An 8,695-nucleotide genomic window follows, 5' to 3' on the forward strand; every position below is an offset into this window, starting at 1 on the left:
AGGAATAAATAGGCTACTTATTCAAATATTTTCAAATAGTACTTTCAAATGGAAAATATTCTGGCATTTGCCAAGGGATTTAGAAACTGTGTAAGTGTAAACTTCACAGAATTTTTCATTATTTCATTATTCATTCTGTCATCTACATTCTTACTGCAGTTTATTCTCGTTTCCAGCAGATGTCTTAAGTGCCCTAGGAATGATTAGGAGAGCTCGGTTTTATATTGCTTATCCATCAAAGTAAAAGAGAAAAGACCAGGTTCTTCTCTGTCTGCTTAATACTCAAGGTAAATCCATTTTGATGTATGGCCTTACACCAGTGTTACCCAGTAGAGGATCAGGCTCAGTCTGATTATACAGTTTCTAGATGCTTCATTACTGTAGGAAGAGCAGTTGCAGACAGACACCCATCAAGTCAAACATGTTTGTACAGTTGGGGTTTCAGAAGGAATGGGAGATCGTTTGTACTGGCTTTGTCGATGTTGTTTCCTAAAATAATGCTGTGGGCTCCTCCCAGATTAAATCAGCTTCATATAAAAAGGTGACATGATTTCACAAGTTACATGGACACCTGACTGATTGGCTGATTAATTTTCTAGCGCTCTTTGAATCTCAGGAACATATGTGTTTGACACCACTTCATTGCAGTGGGAGAACGAACAGGTTAGGTTTGCTTGGATTTGACATACACTGCCCACGTTCATTCTCAGCGCCACAGGACAAATCCTTGCAGTTCTCACACCCCTCCCTGCAGGCCCAGCTTCCCCACTGACGCAAAGGCCTGCAGCTGACATGGACCTGCCAAGTCTTACGCTTTACTTTGCTCTGTGCTTCTCCTCTTGCAGCACTGGCAGATGTTTACAGCTGCAGTGCAGTGCTGGCAGGCACAGGCTCGAGTTGCATCCATGTGCTGCAGTTCCTCCCCTCTCACATGTGCTGGGCAATCAGGCGGTGGAGAGAGCTGCCGTTTTACAGCATTAGCAAGCCCTGTGCTCTCACTTGCTCAACAGACTTGCACGTTACTGGAAGGCTCTCAGCCCACAGAAATGGGGAAGAGAAAGTTCCTGTGAGTTAAATTCTCACTAAAGGCAACAGAGTTTTGCCTGTGTAAGGCCAACGGCCTTTGCTCCTTCTCTGATAATTAATGGCAAAACAGTGAGGGACCATCTCCCCCTGCACAGGAAAAGTGGTGCCAGGTCACCAAAGCTGGACATGTACAAACGAGCCAGTAATACTTGTGCAGCGCTAGATCTGAGCTAGTCCAGCCTGCTGAGATGGCAAGGCTGCTTCCAGATACGAGCTGGCAGGTTTGCACAGAGCTACATGTGACTACGTAGACTTAACAGCTTGGGTCTCCATTAGTTTGAGGAACTTGGCTCTGCACACTGCTGCTTGATGTAGATGCTCCCCAGGTTGCAAACAATGAATGGTCTCTATCAAGGCAGTCCTTTCGCAAGGGATATATTGTGACCAGGAAACGAACCAGCTGTTCTAAAGAAAGGCTAGTAAATTAATCTCTTAGTGCAGGACCTGTCAGACAAGTGCTTGCTTTACGTATCCAAGCTTCTTATACAACCTGGCACTTGATGCAGCAGCTTGGCTGGCCTTTGCACAGTGCCTCTGGTCTAGCGGAGGGCCACGAGTCCCCTGGAGCATCAGAAGCAGCACAGCAGCAAATGCAGAGGAGCAGCTGTATTCTCTGTGCAAGGATTTTCCATTTTGTACTTCACTTACTTGCTCCAGTGGTTCCATAAAGCCGGTATAATACAATACTGCATCCTCAAGAAAGATAACTGGGTTTGGCAATGCATATAGTGTATTTTAATATGGAGAACCGAGTAAGGCTTTTAAAAAAGAATCCTGTTTTGTTTCCACCTCCAAAAAAGTTATGACATGGTAATAACTATTACTCCCTGAATTTTTAATACTGCAGCTATGACTAGGTTTAATTAGAGGACCAATCATCTTGATGCTGTCCCTATCAAAGCCAGTGGTTAAACTCCTGTGAGATCCCAGTTTGAATTTACTGTCTTAATGGGAATAAGGAAGGAAGCTTGCAACAATTATCCTTTTATTATCCTGTTTTGCTTGATGATTAGCAAACAGAACACTATGTAATAACTTTATACATTCCTGACATGTTGAACAAAACACAGATCAAAAATTTCATACGAATCATATTATGTATGCTTTATTAAAGTAACCTACAATGCCAGGGAATGTGCTGCAAGAAAGACAATATTGAAACGAGACTAACATTTAGTATGTGAACTGTGAGAATTGGTTAGAGCAAGTGTCACGCAGCACAGCTAATGGCATCTAATACGTTGAGGTGAGCAGTTGCAGCTTGATCATTCAGATGAGACCTTAAAGACAATTCCTTCTGTAAATCTCCTCCTGTCGCATGCCTACGCTGAGTCTCTGAGTACTGCCTCTCTCGAGTGACACGCTGCATAAACGCACCACTGATGTAATGGTCCAACATCCCTTCGCAATCAGACTTTATTGTGGTGCTCATTTTTACAGCCCACTATGCAACACCATTTCCCATCTGATCCTCAGACGGAGCAAGCCAGTTCCACCCACGAGGTGAGGAAGAGTCAGAATGGCGGGATCTGCAGTCTCGTCTGAATCCAGGCACTGCTTGTTGGACAAGGCTTGGTTTGGGGATCCGGATTGTTCCTTTCCCTGTGATGCCGTACCAGAGGCAATTACTCAGATACACGTGGAGAGGATGATCAAGAAAATAGTAGAAAATATTTATAGTGGCCACATTCAGTGTTGGTTCAGGCTCTGAGCTATCGTATTTGATGAGCAAGCAAGGACAATTTAGACTATTGTCTCTCAGCTGTGTATATTTCTATGGGACTTTGCTGACAGGGTCTCAGCTGAGGGTATTTAGCATAAAGTTCTGTGCATCTCCTTTGCTTTGGAGCAGGTATGATTTGAGACACAGCTTTTAGCCCTCAAGGCAAAATTTCCAGTTCAGCTGCTAAGTTTAATAAGGATTCCTTCAGTAAGTGGAGAATTAAATGCCAGAGAACCATATGTCCTTAAACCAAATGGCAATAATATGGCATTGGACAAGTCACTTAATTTCATTTTGCCTGTCTACAATAGAAACAGTCCGGGAAATCAAAGAGATGCTTTTATAGGACCAATGAGATACTTAGCGACTCACAGGAGGCTTGGTTTGATTATTATTTTTTTTTTTTTTACAGTGGGAATATATTCCTATTATAAAATGCAGACACCAGAAGTGTCTGCAGCAGTGAAAAAGAAAAATAATCTGCCAAAGCAAACTGACTTAGAAAAGAAAAACACTTTGCTTGTCATCATCTCTCTTCTGTGTTAGCAACAAAAGAAATGTTTTCTCCTAGAAGCCTCTGGAAAACATCACTGATCTGATATGGCCTCCAGGCCACAAGATGCCTGGATCACCAGAAGACACCCCAGTCACCATTCGGCTAACTTCACCCACCAGCCTTTACAAATATTGTTTGGTTTTTAGCTTATCACCTGGCCAGCCCAAGGGCTGGCCGTTTCAGGGAAATCCTTATCATAAATAATCCATCTAGCATATCTGCCGTCTCACTCTGTTCTTCTAGGGCAGCTAAGATGCTGCATCATTTACTGCTGCACTATATAGTGAAACACATCTCTCCATGTGGGAAATGTATTTACAAAGATTACCCAGCAGAAGAGCACAAAATGATTTGTACTGGAACCTGCAGCTTATCAGGAAAATGATGTTTGGCAGGGACACAGCAAATGTCTGGCAGAACGTAGCACACTTCCAGATCTGGCGGCTGCAGAGGCAGAGCTGCTTCCAGCAGGGCTGCAGGTAGCAGGAGGCTGATTAATGGCAGCCAGGCCGTGGACCTGCAACGGGCAGAGAGTCCCTGTGCCTGGGGGGCATGGCAGCTTGCGGGAGCCGTGGGCATGGGTGGCACAAGTACTTCACAGCTGTAGCTCTAAGAGCAAACCTGTGCCCAGAGGAGTGCTCACCTCCTATTCCCCAACCCCTCAGCCCTCACAGTAGAACAGTTTTTCCTTCACTGTTTTTCCCAGTTCTTTTGGGCTAATTGTAGCTTCTCAGCATGGTCACTAAGCAAGGAAAAAAAAAAAAAAAAAGCTCTTCCAGACAGCTGGAAGCCCTCCTGATCTCAGAGGGAAAACAAGCATGCCCCCACCCCTGCAGCCCTCCCTCAGTCCCAGACCCCATCCACACAAACCACAACCTTCTTCCCCTTTTTATAGCTGGCAGTTGCTGTTGCTAAACTAACAAGTGCCAGTGGCATCTCTTAGCCCACCCATTTAATCCCTGGCTGCCACGCAGGAGTGCAACACTCTGGGCAGTGACTGGACCCCACACCTGTAACACACCACCCCACAGCCTCCCCTTCAAGCACACGAATAAATCAACATGCTGCAAACTCTACTCACTTGTTACTCTTGGGCAGAGACACACGATTCATCTCTTTTCATACATTCATCCTCTAACTTTTCATCATCTGCACTGTTCTCACACCACCTTCCAGTTTCTGCACAGCATACTGGTGGTGAGGTATTATTACAAATGGCAAAGACCAAGGCAATGTTCAGAAAACCACACCATTTGCTGCAGAGGTGGTTGACAGAGAGAGGCCAGGTAAACATGAAAGGAAGGGCTTAGTTTGGATCAACCGAGCCCAATCAGTCAGCACGACAGCTCAGGCTGAGGAGATAACGCTCCATTTGCATTTATACTCTAACCTCTTCTCTCAAGAGAATGTTAGGATGTTTGCCTAGATGTTACAAATTACTTGGGGAAAAAAAAAAAAAAAAAGTGCCTCGATGCAAATAGCAATTATAGTGTGTTGATTGTTTTGGCTCTTTCTGCAGTGAAACAAAACACTAGCTCACAGCAAGGGACTTAGGTGCTGTCGGGGGAAACTCCTGCAGGGCTCTCCAGGAGCTGAAGGTTTTGAGTGTTGTGTGCTGACAGTCATGGCCATATTAGAAGAATCTTTGCTGACAAAAACCAAGCAGGATTAATCACTAAGCTCACAGAAAATGAGAGGGAAGCACAAAACGGGAGGATGAGGTGAGATCCAGGGATATCCAGTATCCTAGGACGATTTTTTGCATTTTATCTGGCCAGACGCCACACAAAGGCAGCCTGCCACATCCCTGCTTGCGTGGTAGCAGCTTCTGTGTGTTAGACTGTATGGCAGTCGAGTATAGATGGCCCAGTGGGACAGCTGGTAAAAGGCAGAGCTTTATTAGTAATCACAGAGAGTTTGCAAAAGGCTTTGGCTGTTTGCTTTCAGCCTTCTCTTGACCCTGTGATTAGGGATGCACTGATCGTTATTTGCTTATTAAGACTCGAAAACAGAGGGCAGAAATTTGCTCTGCTCCTTTTCACAATCAGCAAGTGTTCATATGAGCTTTTAGATTACACAAGAGATGCAGTAACTACTGAAATGACATTTTCCAGGGACATTACAAGCTTTAGGACATGTCCTGCATGACTGGAATGAACCAAAGCTAACATTTCGTCTTTGTTTAGATATTAAACTGAAGTTCATTGAACCATTTCTTCCTTTCATGCAGGGAGACCTTTAAAGCCATGTACTCAAGTACAGGCTTGAGATGACCTGTAAGGCTTGGTAACCGTAACCAGGTCTTTGAAAGAAAAGGTGTAAGCCTCCTTGCAGCCCTGGGTTAAGACCAAGACCCAGGGAGAGTGGCATTTGAGATCTAATCGTGTCTTCCTGCTTTCTATAAGTTAATTTTGTGGTGGCTGTTTTGGATCCTGTTTTGAGATTATTCCCTTAGAGTATCTTCATTTCTGATAGGAACTGTCTCTCTGAGGATAACTTGTGTGTCAATCCATCTCCCAGTGCAATCTGAGTGATAGAATTCCTGAAACTAGTTTCCAACTGTATCACAGTACACTTCCCTGAACGTGTCATGAACGGTCCTCAAACAATGTTTTGAGTTTCTTAGACTGTAACATTCAAAATGTGATATCTAAATTGTTAATGTTCTCTAAAGTAGTGCACAGCCATTTTAATAACCTCAATGTACTCTATAAATAATAAAAAAAATTCTTTGTATATCCCTCAGTGACCAAAATGGAAAATGAGACCTCAAATGTTCCTCTTAACAAATTCCAAGTCAGTTCCCTAATGTGGCATAATATTAGAAGAAAACATGTAACCCAAGGATAATGCTATGCTCAATATTTTATTTATATTTTTATGTAAACATAATTTGCTTTGTAGGCACAATATAACAAAAGCTCTAAAGCAACAAACACAATTAAACAGTGTTTCAGTTCACTTCAATCAGGCTTAAGTTAAAGAGAAGCTTTCACAGTTCCTTTAAGGCAAATTGAGAAATAATTTGTTTCACTTGAAGAAACTATCCAATTGTCTTAGAGTTGTTTAAACAACACTGTCAGTAGTAAGCACAAACCTTCATTTCTACTCCAGTAAGACTTGGTTGGAAACAAGTCTCAGCATCGTCATTTTGTATAGGATGCCCTCTGCCACTTCAGACGCGATACTACTGTTTGTGGTATTATAAAAGGTACTTAGGGCTTGTGGACCAAATTCTGCCAGCACAAATCCAGAACAGATACCTGAAAAATTTCCATTCATTTCAGTAGTAACCTTCATAACCTTCATATATGCCATATTAATACCAGTAAGACACAGAGTAGAGTTTAGCTTGCTGATGGTAATACTCATCTGTGTTGCACTTAGGTAGATCCAAAATTATTTCTTTGTACTCACTGCAATTACCTGATACTCTGCCGATCAGAAAATGGCCCTAAAATTGGTATGAATTAGCGTGAAGAGTATTTTTGCCTTGCTAACAAAACCAGAAAGAACTAGCCAAAATTATTTCATTTGATTGTTGTCCCTATGGTGTCTGTGGCCACGACCAAGATCACCCATCTTTATTTGTCTTGAAGGGTAATTTAACTGTAGAGCCAACCATACTGCGGTTTGTAACAGAAGAACGGATTTGCTATTCTGCTTGCCCTACTAATTTAAGGCCTTGAGAATGCCACTTTACTGCCAGCTCGAAGGTCACCAGCAATATTGCTCACTTTGGCGTCAAATCAAAATTCCTAGTTATGTTAAGGTTTGTTGCAGGAACAACATCATTACACTAACTGCAAAATAAAATTGGTCATGTTTCCTACCATTGTCAGCTTATGAGTAGTGAAAACTTAATGGCCTTTCTTAGAAGCCCAACTGGCAAGCCCAATACATGGAAAACTCTCACTGAATATATATTTTTTCTGAGGATAAAGTCCCTGTTTGGGCCTGATATGGCACTGGAAGTGTACGTAAGTCCAGCTTGAAAAGAAAATAAACTATAATAAAGTTCTGCATCAACATCTAGAGAAAACTGATGTTCTGGTTCAATTAATATTTCAATAACTTTTTTTGGCATTTTTCTCCACAGCTGTTTCTTCTCATTAATTTGAATTTGTTTAATCCAAGGGAAAATCCATCAGAATGAACATTCTGCACAGTTATCTGGTATTAGAACAGCAACTTCATGAGTACAGTGTAAAGAGATGGACATTAATACTCAGGCAGCAAGATGAAACAAATAGAAAAAAACAAGAGAGAATCTTCTGAAACCACACATAAAAGTCATCCAGACCCACAAGTGCTTTCACATTGAGAAAAGCCCGAGAAGCCCCCCCTCTCCGCTTTTCTATATTAGTTTTATCTTCTATCGCTACAGGATACTTGTAGATTTATGTGAACAACTAGTCATGCCTGGGGAAATACTTTCTTTTGAAAAAAATATATTAATTCAAAGACACATGGCATTATACAAAGTGTCTGACATCCCTTTAGCATTTCTACTGTAGGTGTTGCAGTCATTTTAAAATAATTGTGTTAACAAGACAATTGAGGACCTGAGTAGCTGCTGCTTGGATAGGTGAAAGACATGGAGAAAATACTTACTTTTGTCATGTTTAGATATAGTTTCCACTAGTGGGAGGTAGATAAGACTAGCTGGTCTTTGAATGCTTAATCCTGCAAATAATTACAAACATAACTGTACATATGGAGCAGAGCTTTCAATAGAACTACTCACCTAGATAAAGTTGTCCCTGTGCTTAATTTCTGATGGGATTAAGGCCTAAAACTCTGTTGTACCAGGGTTAACTTCTGTCGGAGTTCAGCTCCAGCTTGACAGTTGATCAACACATTAGCGATTTCAGAGCGGTAAACTCCATCAACAAATTTCTTTCCACATACTGATGAGTGATCCTTACCAATATGATTTAAAAATGAAATTAAAAATTGGTTTGGATTTTGGACACAAAGGTGTCCTCAGCAGAATATGTTGATCTGTCAATAACGATACTAATTGCTACAGGCAATTAAAGTTCTGGGTCTAAAAATAGTGGCTCACTGACCTTTTTCTTTGCCTGTAACATACAGGGTGTTAGCTCAGATCAACAGGAAAGCATGATAGTTGGCACTCAGAATGAAGTGTTTAATTACTGGTGCTGAAGACTAATGTGATTATACAATACTAATCAAAGTCTCTCAATTAATGATTTGTTGCACAATTTCAGATTCCACAATTCCAAATGAGGTATTTTTGAAAATGAAGATAGAATTGCTTATAAAATGATAAAGCATGACTGAGGAAAATGAAAACTCATCTTTTT

The sequence above is a fragment of the Charadrius vociferus genome, unplaced genomic scaffold (assembly GCF_000708025.1).
Source record: "Charadrius vociferus isolate BGI_N301 unplaced genomic scaffold, ASM70802v2 scaffold498, whole genome shotgun sequence".
NCBI lineage: Eukaryota > Metazoa > Chordata > Aves > Charadriiformes > Charadriidae > Charadrius > Charadrius vociferus.